The 17,717-nt window shown below is 46.2% G+C and overlaps 1 protein-coding gene across 5 annotated transcripts in view; it reads left to right on the top strand.

Moving 5' to 3' along the window:
* Positions 1–17,717, top strand: part of MYOCD (myocardin) — a 291,222-nt gene that overhangs the window by 65,334 nt on the left and 208,171 nt on the right. Inside the window, exon 2 of one of the 5 annotated variants that reach the window (XM_068913808.1) lies at positions 4,671–4,778. The exons of the other annotated variants lie outside the window; for them this stretch is intronic. The gene's annotated coding sequence lies outside the window, so the exon portion shown is untranslated. The remainder of the gene's footprint in view (positions 1–4,670; positions 4,779–17,717) is intronic. 5 annotated transcript variants of the gene reach the window in all.

A 17,717-nucleotide genomic window follows, 5' to 3' on the forward strand; every position in this document is an offset into this window, starting at 1 on the left:
TAGGCTAGGGAGTTTGTGCGCCTTGGTGCCTGAGCACTGCAAGCTTGTTCCCTGTGCACCAAACAGCCCTGGCCTAGATGGCACCAGCCTAGCAAGATGGATTGTCCTGTCCTGTCTCCAAGGCCTGGTGTGCCAGGAGTCTACACGGACAAAGTAGAATACAGCCTTTCTGCATTTGGCAGCTGCATAACACAATCCCCCCCGAAGTGGGATCTAGTGGTGCTTTGTTTCTCACAGTATTTTTCCATTGGGCTGGTGTATCCTCAGTGTTTTATCTGTTAACTGTGTCAGGCTGGGGTTGTTTAAAGTGATACAACCTGCTGCAGCTGCAGTGGCAGCTTGGACTGGACATCATCTGGAGGCTACATCTATCTAGAGAGAGCCATGCTGAAAGCGTGCAGGAGCCCAGGAAACCTTGTGTAGCTTTGTGAATGGCCCTTTAAGGTTTGCAGTCACCCTGTTGGGGACCCAGCATGAGGGACAGAGTTGTAACAGCAGCCGTTTTCCTAATGTTAATTAGATGCTAACATTACATAGCTGCATCATCAGTCAAAAGAAGGATGTGTCCTTGCAGTCTGAGCCCCCGTCGAGTCATCCCCTAACTGCAGCTCCTGGTTCCTTGACTCCATTGATGCCTACTAGATGTCCCTTGATCAGAGAAACTTCTTGATTCCCAATGAAAAGCTAAAACTGAGAACCTGACCTCAGTAAACAGGCAAAAGTAAGGAAAGAGATCTCTTCCTCAGCCATATCCAGTCACGTGCAAAAGATCAGGGCACAAAGTCATTGTTGTGAAGGCAACTCTTGCAGCATTTCTGATCTCTCCCACTAAAGAAAGCATGCAGAAATAGCCTTGACCAGCACTGGATCCGTACTGACAGTGTGTTAGAGGGGTCCTGGGCTGTCTGTTTCCTCATAAGGAATGAATTCGTAGAATCATAGAATGGCCAAAGTTGGAAGGGACCTCTGGAGATCATCTAGTCCAACGCCCCTGCTCAAGCAGGGTCCTCTAGAGCATATTGCCCAGGATCACGTCCAGGCGGGTTTTGACTATCTCCAGCGAAGGAGACTCCACTACCTCTCTGGACAACCTCTTCCAGTGCTCAGGCACCCTGACAGGAAAGAAGTTTTTTCTCAGGTTCAGATGGAACTTCCTGTGGTTCAGTTTGTGCCCTTTGCCTCTTGTCCCCTCGCTGGGCACCACGGAGAAGAGTCTGGCCCCGTCCTCTTGACACTCTCCCTTCGCATACTTGTACACGTTGATGAGATCCCCTCTCAGTCTTCTCTTCTCCAGGCTCAACAGGCCCAGCTCTCGCAGCCTTTCTTCAGAGGAGAGATGCCCCAATCCCCTCATCATCCTTGTAGCCCTCCGCTGGACTCTCTCCAGGAGTGCCATGTCTCTCTTGTCCTGTCCTGGGGAGCCCAGAACTGGACACAGGACTCCAGGTGAGGCCTCCCCAGGGCTGAGGAGAGGGGCAGGATCATCTCCCTCAACCTGCTGCAAACAGTCTTCCTAAAGCAGGTCAGGATGCCATTGGCTTTCTTGGCCACAAGGGCACATTGCTGGCTGATGGTCAACTTGTAGTCCACCAAGGCACCCAGCTCCTTCTCTGCAGAGCTACTTTCCAGCAGGCCAACGCCCAGCCTGTACTGCTGCATGCGGTTATTCCTCCCTAGGTGCAGGACCCTGCACTTGCCTTTGTTGGACTTCAGGAGGTTCCCCTCTGCCCAACTCTCCAGCCTGTCCAGGTCCCTCTGAAGGGCAGCACAGCCTTCTGGTGTCTCAGCCACTCCTCCCTGCTATAAAGGAGCCTGATTTAAGCCTCCTTCCCTGAAGGGTAGCTTGCCTTTGCTCTCTGCATAACCCGGAAGGGCCGTGTGCAATTCCCAATGGGCAGTAAGATTGCCAGGATCATTCATAAACTCTTCCTGAGGGGCACCAGTCTATTGTCCCATGGCAGCAGCATTGAGACATCCTGCTTTTGCAGTTGCAGCTGAGCAGCTGATTCCTGTCTTGTGGGAAGCTCCTATTCTTCTTCTTCCTTCTTTCCTTCCTTCCCTCTGTCCTGCCTGCCTGCCTGCCTGCCTGACTTACTGCCTTCCTTGCCTTCCTTCTTTTTTTTTTTTAACTCAGTCTGAGAAAACTGAAACATCAACATTTTTCGGAGAGTAACATACTCAAGAAAAAAAATCATCCCAGAAGTGACAAAATTCTGTCTTTTACTTGTGTTTCAGTTTACGCAGAGTGAGCCCCAGCATGGCTCTGCCCCTCGCACAGTGTCTGGTGCCCGGTCTGCCCTCTGACACCCAGCTGACTAGGTAGCCTGGGAATGCAGAGGATGCAATGCAGCATTTGAGGCAGGTATAGGGTTAATAATGATGATCTTGTAGATAAATAAAAAATTCCTATGGAAAAGTGAGATTTTGATTTTTGTAGAGCTGCACTTCCCTACAGGAAAAAAATCATAGCGGCAGAAAAGACAGCTCTGTTTACAGCAAGGAGACTGAAAGGTCTTAAGAGACTTGGTCCTTCTTTCCTCTTCATTGCCTCATTTTACACAGTATACCAGCACAAGGCCACATCATCCCCACCATGTGCTGACATCTCTTCATCATCCTGTCCAGATCCCTGTGGTACACATCCCATTTTCCTCTGCTTCCAGCAAGGGTGGTAGGCTGGCAGCCAAGGTCGTGAAAGGGCTTTGGGAACCTGGGTGCCCAGGCAGAAGAGCAGCAGTGGTTGAGGACAGAGGTTCATGCTGGGCTGTGCATGGTTCATGGCTCATATTCACCACCAAAGCTCTGAGTTTCATTGTTAGAAATAGCACTTGGCTGTGTACAGGGCTCATCCTTCCTGGGGGAGAAATGTAGCTCACTTGTCCTGCAGAGTCAGGCCAGCTTTAGGAGTTGAACTGAGTTTATTCTGGTGTCTTCGTTTTGCACACAGCTCCTAAGCAGGGTCCAGTTCTGGGCACGTATCTGTAAAACCGAACTAAAGGATATTAAGCACTTGAGGTATAAGGGTGGATATGAACACAGCGAACACAGCGGTCTCATGCATGTCTAATGGCTGGCAGACCCTCTGCACAAACCTTTTCTAGCTGGTGAAAACCTGCTTGCCAGGGGGGCTGCTTGGAAAACCACCTCTTTACTTGCTAATAGGCTGTGCTAGGGAATAAATGAGACTTATTCAATGACATTTTTATGTAAGTGTTCCAAACAATAAGAGTGCTGCCATTTTGCTCTGCCAGAGACTAGACCCACCCTCAGAAGATTACTCTTTTTAGCTCTTTATACCTAATACATGCAGCTCCCCTGAAAAGATCCTATAAAACATTCCAGAACACAGGATTTGTTCCAGAAACCGTTGCTTTTTAAATCATCTGGGTGGCAGAGGAAGAAGCTGATCACAGATGAATTGATAGAACGTGGCTCTGGGAGCAGAGTGACCTCAGTGTCGTGTTCTGCCCCTTTTTTTATCTTTCCCACACAGTGCAAAATGACTGAGTCTAAAGTGATACTATATATATGGCTCGCCGTACCATCCATCTGGGCAGCACAAAGTACGGGTTTATACTGATCTGTCTGGCATTAGAGGATCGAAAGGTTATGTTATTGGTACATTTCTGCACATCCAAACCATGAGTCATCATTTCCAGGAAGCCAAACGCTTACTTAAAAGACCATGATGGAAATTGTGTATCAAAAATATTTTATTCCTAATGCAACAACTCACACCGAACAATCGTTCTCAGCCTTCCAGTGATACTAAGTAGATGTAGGCACTGAATCTGGGTACACCATTTATGAACAGCAGTGCTACAGCAAAAGGTTTAGGTAATGGGTTGCCTCTGAATTTGGCCTAATTTATGAACAAAGTAATTTTATTATGAAAAATGAGCATTTAAGTACTTGGATGCTATGGTAGACCTTAAACAACATACATTGCCTTAGGCATACAAGAACTAACTGCAAGGAAGTATCACAGCATAAAACAGGATGAGATGTGCTTGCTAATATTTCCTATTGAGATGTGATTGCTAATATTTCATATTGCTAATTCCAAGTATTATTATCTAAAATGTTGAAATAGTGTTTTAACTAGATGTATTTTGAAATTTTTGTGGCACTCATTCTTCAACACTGAGTGATCAAAGTTGTTCCTTAGAATTTTCTTCTGAAAATCACAGAAGAAGGCCTATGAGCAAAACCCAAACACAACCACCATCCCATCAGAAAAAAAAGCAAAAGTTCTGCCAAAAATATGGAATTTCAAGATAATCAAAACAATTTCAGGAAAGCTTTTCCTGCAAGCTATCCACATCTGATTACAAGAGCAATCAGATGTATTCTTTTCTCTCATTGCAGTAGCAGTCACTATGAACCAGTCACACTGCACCAAAAGCTATACTGGCAGAGATAGGATGAAGGCTGTGGGCTCACCTCCACTGGTAGGCTCAGAAACTGTCCTGTTTCGAGTAACAGAACGGTGCCATGGCCTATTAGGGATGTGCAGCATAGCCTTGGTTGTGGGCAGGAGAAGGTACTTGGCACTGCAGAGGAGAGGAGCATGCAATAATAGTATCTGCATAAGAAATGCACCTCTGCAGATGGGATATTCCAAGGGGACTGTACACTTGTAACTGAGACTTTCTATTCTGTATGCAAAGGGAATGGATCCAAGACCCCTGCCGAAAGCCTGAATTCGTGACTCAGAGATGCAAAGCACTGAAGTTTGCTTTCCTTCTGATTGAGGCCAGTCTGAATGCAGATGCCAGGTTGGTGATATTGCCCTACAAGCAAAGCTAAGAACAGGACATCCTGGCTTTAATCAGTCTTTTACAAACAACCTGCCCTCGTAAAAACTGCTGAAATTGCAGGAAGGTTTGAATGAGCTCTAAAAGGTTTAGGAAAATGTTAGGCCGCAGGAGCTCAGGCTTTGGATCAGACCGTCTCCACATCTGCAGCTGATGGGGCATGCATGGCTTTTGGCTCTGTGTTAGGATGTAGTGCCATGCTTCAGGGGCTGCGCATGAGCAGGAATCTGTGCTGAAAAGAGACCCCCCCCCCCTCAGGGCACAGTCCCCAGCCCTGGCACGGTGAAAGACAATCCTCCTCCCATTTATGTCTAATCTGAGACTTGCAGTGCAAGTGCGTGCCTGTGGGACTTGGTGTGCACAGATTTCTGGCTGGACTTGAGAAACAGGAGATGCCTGTCCCTACTAGGATTGCCTGGGCTCTGTGCCTATATGCTGGGAAGATAATAGAGCCAAGGCATGGGTTCAGGTGCTGAGCTGCATTCATCCAAATTGTTTAACTGTTAGCAGGTTCCCTGATGCAAATCCAGCACGGGCAGTCAAGGGCCTCCTGGGGGGAATAGTCACAAACAGCTCCCTATGGGCAGTGCTTTTTGGTGTACTTGAGGGGGCCCCCTTGTTTTGTGGAAAACAAAGAGTTTAAGTGTGTAGATAAAAAAACTGTCTCTCCAGTCACCCTTAGGGACAGAGATCAGTCCCTGAACCTTTTATTTACTAATTATTTATGTCATTTAGCAAAAGCAGACACCTCTCCAGGAATCTGCTAGGCACATCCCTGCCAGCCATGTGCACAGATGTGCACTTGGACAGACACTTGACAATGACTGAACTCATCTACAACCTCACTCACTGCAAGTGACAAATAATTACTGCTACCAGCCCAACTATGTTCTATAATACTGCCTGACTTAATTCTTGTCAGGTGGGTTTCTCCAAGCTACTACTCCTTATTCCCACAGAGCCATCTCTGTAATTCAATAGCCAGCTGTTTCTCAGAGCTGAAATGAGCAGAGATATCTGAGGGGGTGGATAGGCTTGTTTTCTCTCTGGGATCTTCTGTAGTATCTATTCTAAGGTTTGCCGTGTCAGACTCTGGGAATGAGACATAAGGCTTCCTCTTGGGCTGCCAGCATTCCCTGGGGACCGCATGGCTATACACGTCCTCTTCCCAAGCCTCAGATGGCCACAGTCCGTAATAGGGGAGAGGCTGTCAGAGCTTTGCTCAGACTAAACCTTTAGCAGCCTGCATGTTGGGCACCTTTCAGCTTTCCTGAGAATCCAGAAACCAGGCTGCAGACTCGGACACTTTTTGTTATGGATCTGGTGTCTTGCATCCTGCCTGAGATGAGCAACATCTCGCAGCTTAATAAGCCAAGTCCTGAGATGAATGTCTGCCAGCCAAGGCTCCCCAGTAAGTGAGCACAGTGTTTCCCTGGATGCCGGTTACAGGGGTAATCATTTTAACATTTACTTAGCCTGATACATAAGTTACATAGATGCAGTTTGCAAAGGTCTGGAATGCATTACTGCTTACTTAGCAAATCAGATAGTACAAGTTAGGCAGGTAGTTTTACAGAGGTGGCTCCTCTGGACCACAGAGTCTCTCTGTGACTTCTGCAGTCACTGTCTGCTGGACCTTACTGGGCCCACAAAGAGAACTTCTTCCAAAAGCCAAATCCTTGTAGGGCTGAGAGAGGAAAGACAAGAAAAACAAACAAATGAATCTTTCACAAAAGGAAGGATTTCTTCTTAAAGTTTAATTTTAAGAATAGGAACAAGATAAAATATAAAAAATAGTTTTAAAGGAATTTAAAATTAAAAATAAATGGGTAAAATATTTATTGCAAGCATAAGAACTGTTTAAAGACAAACTATTAGAAGCTCAGAAAAAAAAATATATATAGCCCATCAAAAATGTGCTAAAATATCAAGGACAGAAGAAAAAAAAAAGTCATGCTTAGCAGTGAAAGAGGTTATAAGAAGAAAGGAGATCTCCATTACAATTGAAATAATTTCCAAAGAAGGAAGACAGAACCATGTAAACCCTGCCAGTTTAGATGTAATACCCATAATAAGGACAGACCAAAAGTATTTTTGGAGGAAATTGCAAAAAGTTTGAAAGCAAATAATAAAACCTTTCTGAAGGCATGAATAGTAGGAAGTATGTAGGCCATGATTCAAGCCCATGTGTGAAAAGAATCAAGGAAGATAACATTGTAGTGCAAGACCTAAATATCTAAACTGATTATCTGCAGTAATGTTCCCTGCAAAGAGAGAAGGAAGTGTCCCACACTGTGCCCATCCTTTACACAAAATGAATCTGAGAATAAGAATAAACAGAATGGATCGGTAACGAGGCCAATACAAAATTTTAAAGTCTAGATTTTTTCTGTCAAAGTGTTACTTAATTTTTAAATTCAATTGGAGAATGGCTCATTGTGGTGTACAGCTTAGCCTCAGCAGCAAATGTGATATGTGCTGATATTTTAGAATGGGCCCTAGCTGTTAATTGGGAACTGCATATGGGTAAACTTGTACTATATAAACTGGTAGAAATTACTCTAAACTTCAGAATGAATGGACATGTGTTTAAATGCGATATGATGGGGAAGAGTCCATGTGCCTATTGTGAAGGGAGCTCATGCTTCATGATCCTATGGGTAGCCTCCTAGAAGTGGATAGTTCCTTTGTTAATTGATATTTATTTCAAGAATAGGGAACAAAGATAGGAATAAACTGATTTTCAGGGTGAAGGGAGGTCACCAGGGGTGTCAGAAATCAGTGTTGAAACTCTGCATATGGCCACAGTCTGTAATAGGGAAGATGCTGTCAGAGCTTTGCTCAGGCTGGACCTTCAGCAGGCTGCATGTTGGGTACCTTTCATCTTTCCTGAGAATCCAGAAACTAGGCTTCGGACTCAGAAACCTTTTGATATGGAACTGTTGTCTGGCTTTCTTTGCATTCAGAAATGATCTGGTAAGGGGGTGAAAATCAAAGTGACCAGATTCTTCAGGATGATGAAATCTTCCTGACTGTTGGGAACAGCAAAAGACTTTTGTGTACCTGTGTGACTGGATGATAAGACAGCAGAAGTAATATAGCATCAGTGAATGCGTGTGTGAAAAAAAATGACCCCAGCAGCAAAGCAACTGCACCCCAAAACAAAGCAGACAGCTAGAGTCAACCATTATTCTTTCTCAAGCTGAAATGTCAGACCTGGAGACTTTGTTGAGTCTGAACCTGAGCTGAACATAATGAAGCTTTTGAAAAATGGTTGGGCTGAAACTTAACGTACCACAGCAGGGTCCCATTCAGAAACACAAGCACTTGTATACACCAGGGAGAGTGAGCTCCCACCTTTCTCCTGCCCTGCTCTCCTCACCACCTTACTGCCACCTCTGCAGCACAAACTTCTCTTTGTGCCACAACACTGACACTGGTTCTACCTAGCATGGGAGCTGTCTGCATCTATTTTAATGGGCTCTTACTCTGCTGCTTGGGCAACGAGGGATGGCCAGGGACTATGCTATTCCTTCTTTCCTGTGGTGGAGGACTTGCATTGTTATTGCCAAGAACACCTGTAGGGGCCCATCAGCCCCTATTCCTTGCCACAGTCCCCCCGGTGTAGCTCATTGCATGTCCATGACACCCTTAGTTCTTGTTTCCCGTTCCACCGTTCCAGTACCGTCACTGATCGTTTCCACGGCAAAGCACAGGATAGTGGCTCCTTGGCAGCATGCAGACCATGGGACATGAGAGAAGCTGTGCTGGGGTCTAAGAGGTGCCAGGGCTCGGGGAGGAGAATAAGTCACGGCAGCTTGTGCCTGTACTTTACTTGGCTGAAGCCCTGTGCTGTGGGCACCTCATGTGACTCAGTCCATTTTTCACATGCAAACAACAGTAAATGAACTACCATTAGCCTGGAATTGAACTAGAATAACTTCAGTCACATCTGAGTCCTTAGTGGAACAGAATGAAAAAAATGTAGTAGTCTGACTCCCTGCTAACTGAGCACTAGGCTCTAAATTAGCAATTACCACTGGCGGAAGAAATCTGGGGTTCTTGGGCTAGGTCATGGAAAACGTCAGCTCAGTGAGGGGCAAGAAAGGAAATTAGATTTCGGGAATGATTAGGGAAGGACCTGGGAACAAAATAGAAGATGCAGCTCTGCTGTGGTAAGTCCACAGCATCCCCCCTACACACCCATATTGGCCATTGTACACATTTCTGTCCCCCTCTTCCCCTCCACCCTCTTCTCCTTTTCAGAAGACTTCAAAGAACTAGGAAAGGGCAACCAGCATGACCACAGGAATTTAATGATGTCCACAGGAATCATTAAATAGGCAAGGGCCCTTTAGCCTGAACAGGATACATCTGAGCAGGGTGATAGAGGAGATATACAGCAGTCCTGAATAGTCTGGCGAAGGTGGTTAGGGGACGATCAGTCTCTGCTTCTTACTGTTCAGGAACTAGGAGGCACTCCATGAAATTGTCAGGTAGCAGATTTAAAACAAACAAAAGGAAGTACTTTTTCACACAACTCATAATTCATCATGAAACTCATTACCATGGAATATGGTAAGGCTAAAAGTATGACCGACTTCAAAAAGCAAACACATTCAGGAAGAAAAATCATTGAAACTTAAACATGAGGGCCCAACAATAACCTTTCACTCACTAAGATCCAAAGGCTGGGAAGTGCATAGAATTTCTCTGTGTCTTATGTGCTCCTTCATCAAGTGGAGAGGAGTTCACCAGTGGAGAGGGGATGCAGGCACAGGGGGATATAGAGCTGAGCCAGTATAGACGTTCTGTGTTCTCTTTCAGCTTCTTCTGTGTTCCTCTCCTGTTCAAAGCTGTCCTTGTCTTTCTGATTCTCAGCCAGAGGAGGATTCATTTCTATCTGCTGCTTCACCTTTTGTCTTTAAACACCCCAACATTAGCCATCCCCCTCAGAAAAATGAACTTCTGTGATGCATGATTCATTTGACTGAGTGTAGACATGCCCATGCCCCAGGCTTCTGCAGAGGAGCTGGAAAACCTCATCTTGCCAAGGTTTTGACTGACCTTTTGTCCTAGGCAAATAGGATCTACTCAGGGTCTTAGCTGCCAGCCTATTCACAGTGAGGTGTACAGATGCCATCCTCTCTCCTTAGCAATAGATACATGAGGCCAAAACACAGAACCAGTAATTCTCTGAGTAGCTCATAAGCAGAAGCTAGGTGCTAGTATCAGCTAGTTAGTAGCTCCCTTCTGTAGTTGATGAAGAAAGAGAGATGCAGCCTAGAGGTGATCACTCCCTGCAGAACTGTGCCTTGACATACCACAAAGTTGTTGCCCATATGAATGCACCCAGTGACTGACTGGCTCAGACTCCAGGACAGTGGGTTTTGCAGAGGAGAAGGTGCTGGAAATGGTGCCCTTTCCCTGGGAAACTCCTGCCCCTTGACCTTCTGAGCCAAATGACAGCTCCTGGTACTGTGCCAAATGGCAGTTCTCCTACAAATGGCCTCCGTGCTGGAATTGCTCAGATACATCAGTATGGGAGGTGGGTGGTTTAAAGAGACCAGGAAAATGAGGGGGACCCTCACTCACACATACACATGAATACATGTGAACATAAGGTCCCCACCTGCACTGACACAGACCTCGTCTGTGCGCTCTTGCTTGAACTGAAAGCCAGCTGGAGGCATTACAGTAGCTCTCCGAGCAGCAAGCACTGTTGGGTGATGGGTGTCAGGTCAGAACCTGCCCCTGAGGCTGTTATTAATGCAATAATCAGACGTAGCTGTTCATGCCAGCCACAGAGTTCTGTAGTAACGATCATAGACATCTTCCAAGTACATTCAGTTCACTGCCCTGCTTCCCATCCACCCCCACATTGGTGAATATATAAATAGAGGATATTCTTAGCAGAGAGGATTCCCAAGAAAATGCCACGTCTCTTTTATGCAAGCAAGGATTTAGTATAGTGGCATAAGGAAACGCTGAGACCTTCCTAGTGACAAGAGGGTCAGAGTCTCTGACATTCCCCATTCAGACCCACAGCTGGTAACAGCTAGGCTAGTTTGGTAACATTTGCTCTGCTCTCCTCCACACCAGTGAAATTAAAAGGGGTGCAAACATTAATCAAATAGCTGAGCTAGCCAGCTCTCCAATTCATGAGACAAAATACCTTCTAGAGCTAGAGGAATTGTTTACACTGCCTGGGGATCTGCTTTAAGCATTTCTCACTCCTACCTAGTAACAGTGAAATCCCCTGGGACGTGGGTACTTCCCACACCAACATGGACCCTCTGGGGAGCAGTGTCCATGCATATGACTAGTGAAAGGCAGAGGCAAGAGCCCAACCTGTTTAGCTGGGTAGCAGCTGATATCCTTTGATGTGACAGTAATCTGTCAGCCTGTAACACACTCCTCCAGGCCTCCCCAGACATGATGGAGCATGGGGTAAAATAAGGGAGCAGAGCAACTGGGAGCTCCTATGCTTGCCTATTGCAACCTGTGCAGTCATGGTGCATTCACAGCCTGATGTGGGGCACTTGAACCAAAAGTGTCAGCCAGGCACAGGCACAGGGATCAGTGCAAAGCAGGCGGAGATATAGCTATGTTGGCTTTCAAGCCCCCAAATAGGGACCTTTCTCTCCCTTGTGACTGCCTTGCAGGGAATACCATAAATTCCCCAAGCAGCCTTTGTAAGAGGCATAGCATGGAAGTTGTGAAATCCAGGCACAACTTGTCCTTAAAATGCCTGATGAAGATACCCACAAAACATGTGGCTTTCCCTAATATAACAGAATTCAGAACTGGGATATGTAAGCATGATAATCTGTGGAACACAAGACCTCGCACTTTAGACACATGTCACTCGATCCAAGCAATGGTATGATGGACATACACAGTGAAACCTGGTCAGAGTGTATGGAGTGGCAGGTAGAGTCAGAAGGATGTGGGGTTATAGCGGAAAGGGGGAAAAAGTTTTAAAGCAGTAGATTTCAGCCTGCAGTTCCATCTACTCCTGAGACTTGCTGTGCTGAGGAGAGCACTTGAAGAATTCACCTTGAGATGTAAGGTTTGGAAATGCACTCCTCAGTGCTTCTACTTCCTTGAGGAAGCAGAAGGTCCGGGCTGACATTTAGTATATAGTGCTGGGCTAGCATATAATGCTATGGGAAAGTACCAACAGCCTTTTTTTTGTACTAACTTTTGCCCTGGAAGTGCAGTGCGCTGTAGATGCTCTTTCAAGCTCTGGCTTGCTGGGGTGTGCCACCTCTTCCTCTCCTCTAAAACCTGCCTGCAAACACATACACGTACCCTTTCCCACACTGCTGCCTGACTAAGATCTTTACCATGTAAAGACATGCACTTAGAAGAAGACACACAACACACAGGTATGCACAGGACTCCCAGTCCACAAATGCATATGCTCAAGTCTATGCCTGGCACTTTTTGGAGCACAGATGCTCACACACGAGCAAACACACAGGTTAGTCATGGGCAAACTCCTGGATCTCACAGATACACATGGCAGCACTGGGAAGTGCACAAAATGGTCCCAAAGGGAGAAGGAAGCATGCATGTTTAAAGTGTAGCAAGGTGAGGTTGTAGTGCCCATATTGGCAGAACAGGCTCCTTTTATCTACATATAGAGCATGGATAGGCTACTGCAGGCTGCAGATTAGTCCTCGCATTAGAGCCAATCCCTCAGTTTGACAGGAGGCTGCTCTGGGCAGCCTACAGAAGCCATTATGCATCCTACCTGATCCTCCCTGAGGTACACCAATGTTAACCTCATGGCTCAGCAGGTCACGCCAAACTGAAAGTCTTGAAAGACTGTTTGCAATATATTGTTTTATACAGTTCCATGTGTGCTGCTTTTCAACTTCCTACGTAATATTTAGTCACATTTAATAACAATAAAAGTCTCCTTCACAGCCTCATTCTGGAAAATGGGGCTGATTTTACTAAAAACAATGAATGTGAATAGTTCATGGTCTTCTCGCATTACCCAGAGATTTATCACATCTCTTGCATAATTTAATCTCTACATCTGTGGGACACAAATGTTTTACATTTCTAACATTTATGCACAGACATCGAAAACATCTGTGCAGACCTAACGCACAAAAACATCTGGAAGACATCTCTGCCTTTTTATGACATATGTCTCCTGATCTTTCGTCTGGAACAAGTGTGTGCTGCTATCAGTAGTAGCTTTATATGCCGGTTACTGGGCTTCCCGTTTGGGCTTTGACAGGCACAGGGGAAAATGTGATCAGCTCTGAATTTCAGCCCATTCCAGCAGTGAATTTCAGCAAGTGGGGAAGCAATTCAGGGAGCTTCCCACCCACCCACGCTGTGAGAATTTGGACTGGGATGGGAGCAAGGCAGCCAGGGTTTGCTACTAAGCTTATGGACAAGACTGTTTCTCGCAGGTTCAGATATGGAGCTGTGCTGAGCTGCTTTTGCTGAGCTGCTGATGTCATTTCTCTGGAGTGTCCCAAGCTGGTACAGCAAAATGGCTAGAGTGTGAATTTTCTCTGCAATGGGAATCCATCCTCTGAAATGGGAGCTGACTTGGCAGAGACTTGAGACATATGGGAGAGGTGAGCTCACCTGTAAGGACTGGGGGGACTATGTGCCCCCCAATATTGACCAAAGTCTTGCTGCTGCTGTTAATATCCCAGCCCTTTGGAGCGTTAGATAAGTACTTTCTACAAGTGGGATAAGAGGGAATAGAAGCTCATGGAGATCTTGTCTTAGTTGTGTTGTTTCTGTACACTCATGACACTATTTCTGAGACCCTACTGGCTTCATCTGGGTGAGCAAAGGTCAGGGCATGGCCTTGAGCAGACTTAGCGCTCTCCTTGGGACAGTTTGGCCACGTTTGTACCTTGGTATGAACCAATGCCTGGTACAGGCCAGTGACTGTTCCCGGGGCAGTTTGAATGCATCCAGCACCCTCTGACATGAAGTTCAGGCATCATTCCTAGCGAGTTTAAGTTATGCCACTTGGTCTTAGGACTGAGGAAAAGGCTGTTTTATTTAGTAGTACAGATGGAGCCATTGTGACCCACGGTTATTCTGTGGTTATCTCTATTGCACCTAGGAGGTTTGATCGGAAGTTTGTTATGATGGATGTAGTGCAAATGCTGAATCAAAAAGTTCTCCTTTTTTACATGGACATGGTGTGAAGTAGAGACTAATGGAAGGATCTAAAGAAGGTAGTGAAATAGCTTTGGGGAACTGAGAAGAAAGTTGTCACCAGTGTGGTGGTTGAAAATAGTGTGAACAGGCGTGGGGAGGCACCTGGATCCTCGTAAACATACATGTACACCTGGGTCCATTCTGCAAATTGCTGTGCACTTCCAGTCAGGTGATGAGAACAGGCAGGTCCTGCTGCTCCCTTTCTGATGTGTTGCCCATTGCTCCCACAGAGCACAGATCAGGCAGCTCCAGGGGGCCAAACCCTCATGCAGTCCTGTGCTCCCCTTTCTAGCATGCCCCTGTTTGCTGCAGATATGTTCCTCAGGCTTTCTGTGCAGGTGGGGGCATGGTGATAGCCATCTGATGTCCTGGGCTAGCTGTCCATCTTGAACCACACAACATGGCAGAGATGACAGAGAAGAGCACTACATCACCAGGAAATTGAAATAGGAGAAATGTCAACTGTTCCCCTTGTTTTTGTACCTTGTGAGAGTCCATGGGGCAGCAGTGACGCTCTGTGAGGGAGCCAGGGGATACTAATAGCCTCTAGGTTTGCTGGGGAGACATGGGTTTGTTTGGAAATTCCTGAGCTAGCGTTGCTGTTGGCACACAGCAAAGGAAGGCAGCCAGTTCCTCCAGCCTGTGAGCTCTCTCCTTGTCCCTGCTACCCTGACAACAGCACAGAGATCTGAGAGATAGTGGATGAAACCCAAGAACATGCTCCAGGCTGCCTGCAGCCATGAGTCCCACTGGGAAAGCAGCCCCAGTCACCACAAGGCTCTACTGAGGCATGGTGTGGAGAGGCCCATGGCCTGGGAGTGGCTGGCAAGGATGATGTAGCATCATGATTTAGACCAGCATGAGACCCAGGATGGCATGCTACAAGAGGTGTTTGTACAGCCTGGAGGGCCTTAGAAGATGGAAAAGTAAGGCAAAGATGCTGAAGGGAAACTAAGCATTTCGACACAGACTTAGAAAATCAGGGCTTCTCCATCTGTACAGCGGTACTAGGGGCTGTTAGTGAAGGAAAGGAAGATCACATGGATTGCATGGTCTTGGGATATCTGAGTTTGGCTGTGGGAAGAGCTTGTCGCTGCCAGAAGACCCCAGCAAGCCCCTAAGGGCTGGTGGCAAAGCTCTACCTCAGCACTGTGGTTGCCTGTGCTCCCCTCCATTTTGTGCATGCTACTCGCAAAGCCTGTCTGGTACCCTGACCAAGAGGCCCCAAAAAGCTTCTGACCCTGCTGTGCCAAGCCATTCTGTAGAGTATATTTGGCCATACAGTCCCTGAGCCTCACCAGGTGCCCTCCTGAAACTCCTGCTCACCTGGCCCTGTAGTGTGTTCATTGGTGTGGGGTTGTGTGGGAACACTCATGCAACCCTACGACGCCATCATCAGAGTGTATTCACTTGAGAATGCTCAGCCAGTCCTGCACTGCTTGCTTGGCATATGCACTTGTTGAGGTGGCTCAGGACTGCAACATAGCTCTACCTTGCATGGTGGGGACCTATGTGTTATAGCAGGGGAAATGCAGAGGGTTGAGAGATGTCCTAGCAACACTCCAAAGAATGATAAATCTGCAAGTGAGACAGATCTACCTCTCCTGGGGGTGTATGCTCCCAAACCCAGCCCGAACTATTTGCCTCTGCCCCTTCACAGTCAAGTTTTCCTCTTGCTTCCCTCTGCTGTTCCTATTTCTCTGCCTTGTTCCAGATAGCTCTGCCTTAACAAGCAGCAAGTGCTCTCTTTTGCCTGGCATTCAGACTTGGCCTGGCGCACAAGCAGTGAATGGTGGAGCATGCAGTGACCCAGCAGAAGCTGGCTGTCCTGCCACAGAGGGCACTGCCTGACTGTCCCACAGAGGGCACTGGATGCTCCCAGGGAGGTAGCTTGGCAGCGTTTCTAAAAATACCTGCACTATCGATATTAATCATGTACAAAGTAACAGCAGCAGGCTATTCCCAGAGGATTTTGTCTCTTTTGTTAGGAGCTGGGCAGGAACATGCACAGATAGAGCCTTCCTGAGGGTTCATAACCTTATTTAAAGCAAGTGTATGGGTACAATGAATGGCAGGTGAGCAGAGAGGCTCAGGGATGATGGACACGATTCCAGTGCCACAACAGTCACCCATGAAGAATGCTTTGATCACAGATGCGAGCACTGAAAAGGACCAGCCAGGCTTGCTAGCTCACTGATGCACTAGGAAGGTGACTCTCCATTGCATGGCCTATTTCAACATTTGTGAAATTCTGTTGTGTTGCAAATCAGGAACCAAGTTATCAATTTTTTTCCACAACTGGATACTCAAAAAAAAAAAAAAAAAAAGAAATAAAGCTCAGGTCATAACAGAAGAAACTCTTTATTTCAGACAATATGAAACATCTCAAATGAGTTTTGACTTCTTTTTCATTAAGAGGGGGGAAAAAAAAAAACAACAAAAACCCAGGAACCTGAATCTTTAAACAAAATGTCATTGTGAGAAGAAAACCTGGAAAGGTTTTGCACAGACGCATATATAGAACTTCTTTCCACATCTTCAAATTTATATTTTTCATATTTTTAATAAGTAAAATAAAAAAAATTAGTATTTTCTTGCAGGTTTAAATTTTGACACATCTGCATTTTTCAATGCCAAAATGTTTTCCTCAAATTTTGAGAAGAATTTCCCAAACATTTCTGATTGCCTGGGCAATTTCATTTGCCTGCACTCTGATACAATGTCAGATTGCATGAGCAGATGTTATTTTTCCACAGGACATGATGTGTAAACTCAGATTTTTGGAGTCATAAAGTTAGCAAATGTAGCTGGACTTTTCACAGAGTTGACTGATTTTGAGCTCTTGCTCCAAAGCTAAGAGGTCCTAACTTCTGAATGGTGACTTTGAGGAGGTTTTTTTTATCATGGCTAAAACAAAATATTTTTTCCAAATTCTATTCTGAAAAATGGCTGACCTGCTTTAGCTAAGAGTTAGCAAAATCTTCAGCTGGAAGTAGACGTCCTGGAGGTCAAATATGGGGTTTGGCAAATCATAAGCCACCAAAGCAGGGCTTACAGCAGAGAGTTGATCAACGTTACTTGTCTATGTTAATCACAAAGCTTGGTATTTCCATGGTTTTTAATAATGCTTCTTAATTCTAGGATGGAAACAAGAAACCAATAAAACAGCTTTTTCCATCTTCCTCCATTAGTAGGGGAAGAGATTCTGAAACTATCATGGCACGAAAGTCAGGGAGGTACTGGCAGGGGAAGAAAGAAGTCTCTGTATTGTGCCTTTGGTTTGGAAGTGCTGACTTAGCTGTGACAAAGAGTGAAGGTATGGAGGGGGCAGGTGAGTGAAGGAGGCTGGCGAGCGACTTGCCCGTGGCGTGTGAAGCAGCACATTCCCTGGGAATGGCACTGCTGCAGTTCTGACCTTACTCTGTCCTGCCTTGGACAAGCCTAGACTCCCTGCAGATCCTAAGCAAGGTGATTTCAAGGTCACTGCAGGAGCCAAGGCCAGGGCTGGATATAGCAAGGGTGATGAACGTAGTGGCGTGGGCCCAGAGCATACAGTGTAGGCCTGGATGGGCAGCAGTGTGCTGCTGATGGGGGGCTATTGCTGCTTGAGTCTGCTTCTTACCATAGAATAACTCCACCCCTGCAAGCGCCATACATCACAGTATCAGCAGGAGTGAACCCTTGGCTGCACCA

The sequence above is a fragment of the Struthio camelus genome, chromosome 19 (genome assembly GCF_040807025.1).
Source record: "Struthio camelus isolate bStrCam1 chromosome 19, bStrCam1.hap1, whole genome shotgun sequence".
NCBI lineage: Eukaryota > Metazoa > Chordata > Aves > Struthioniformes > Struthionidae > Struthio > Struthio camelus.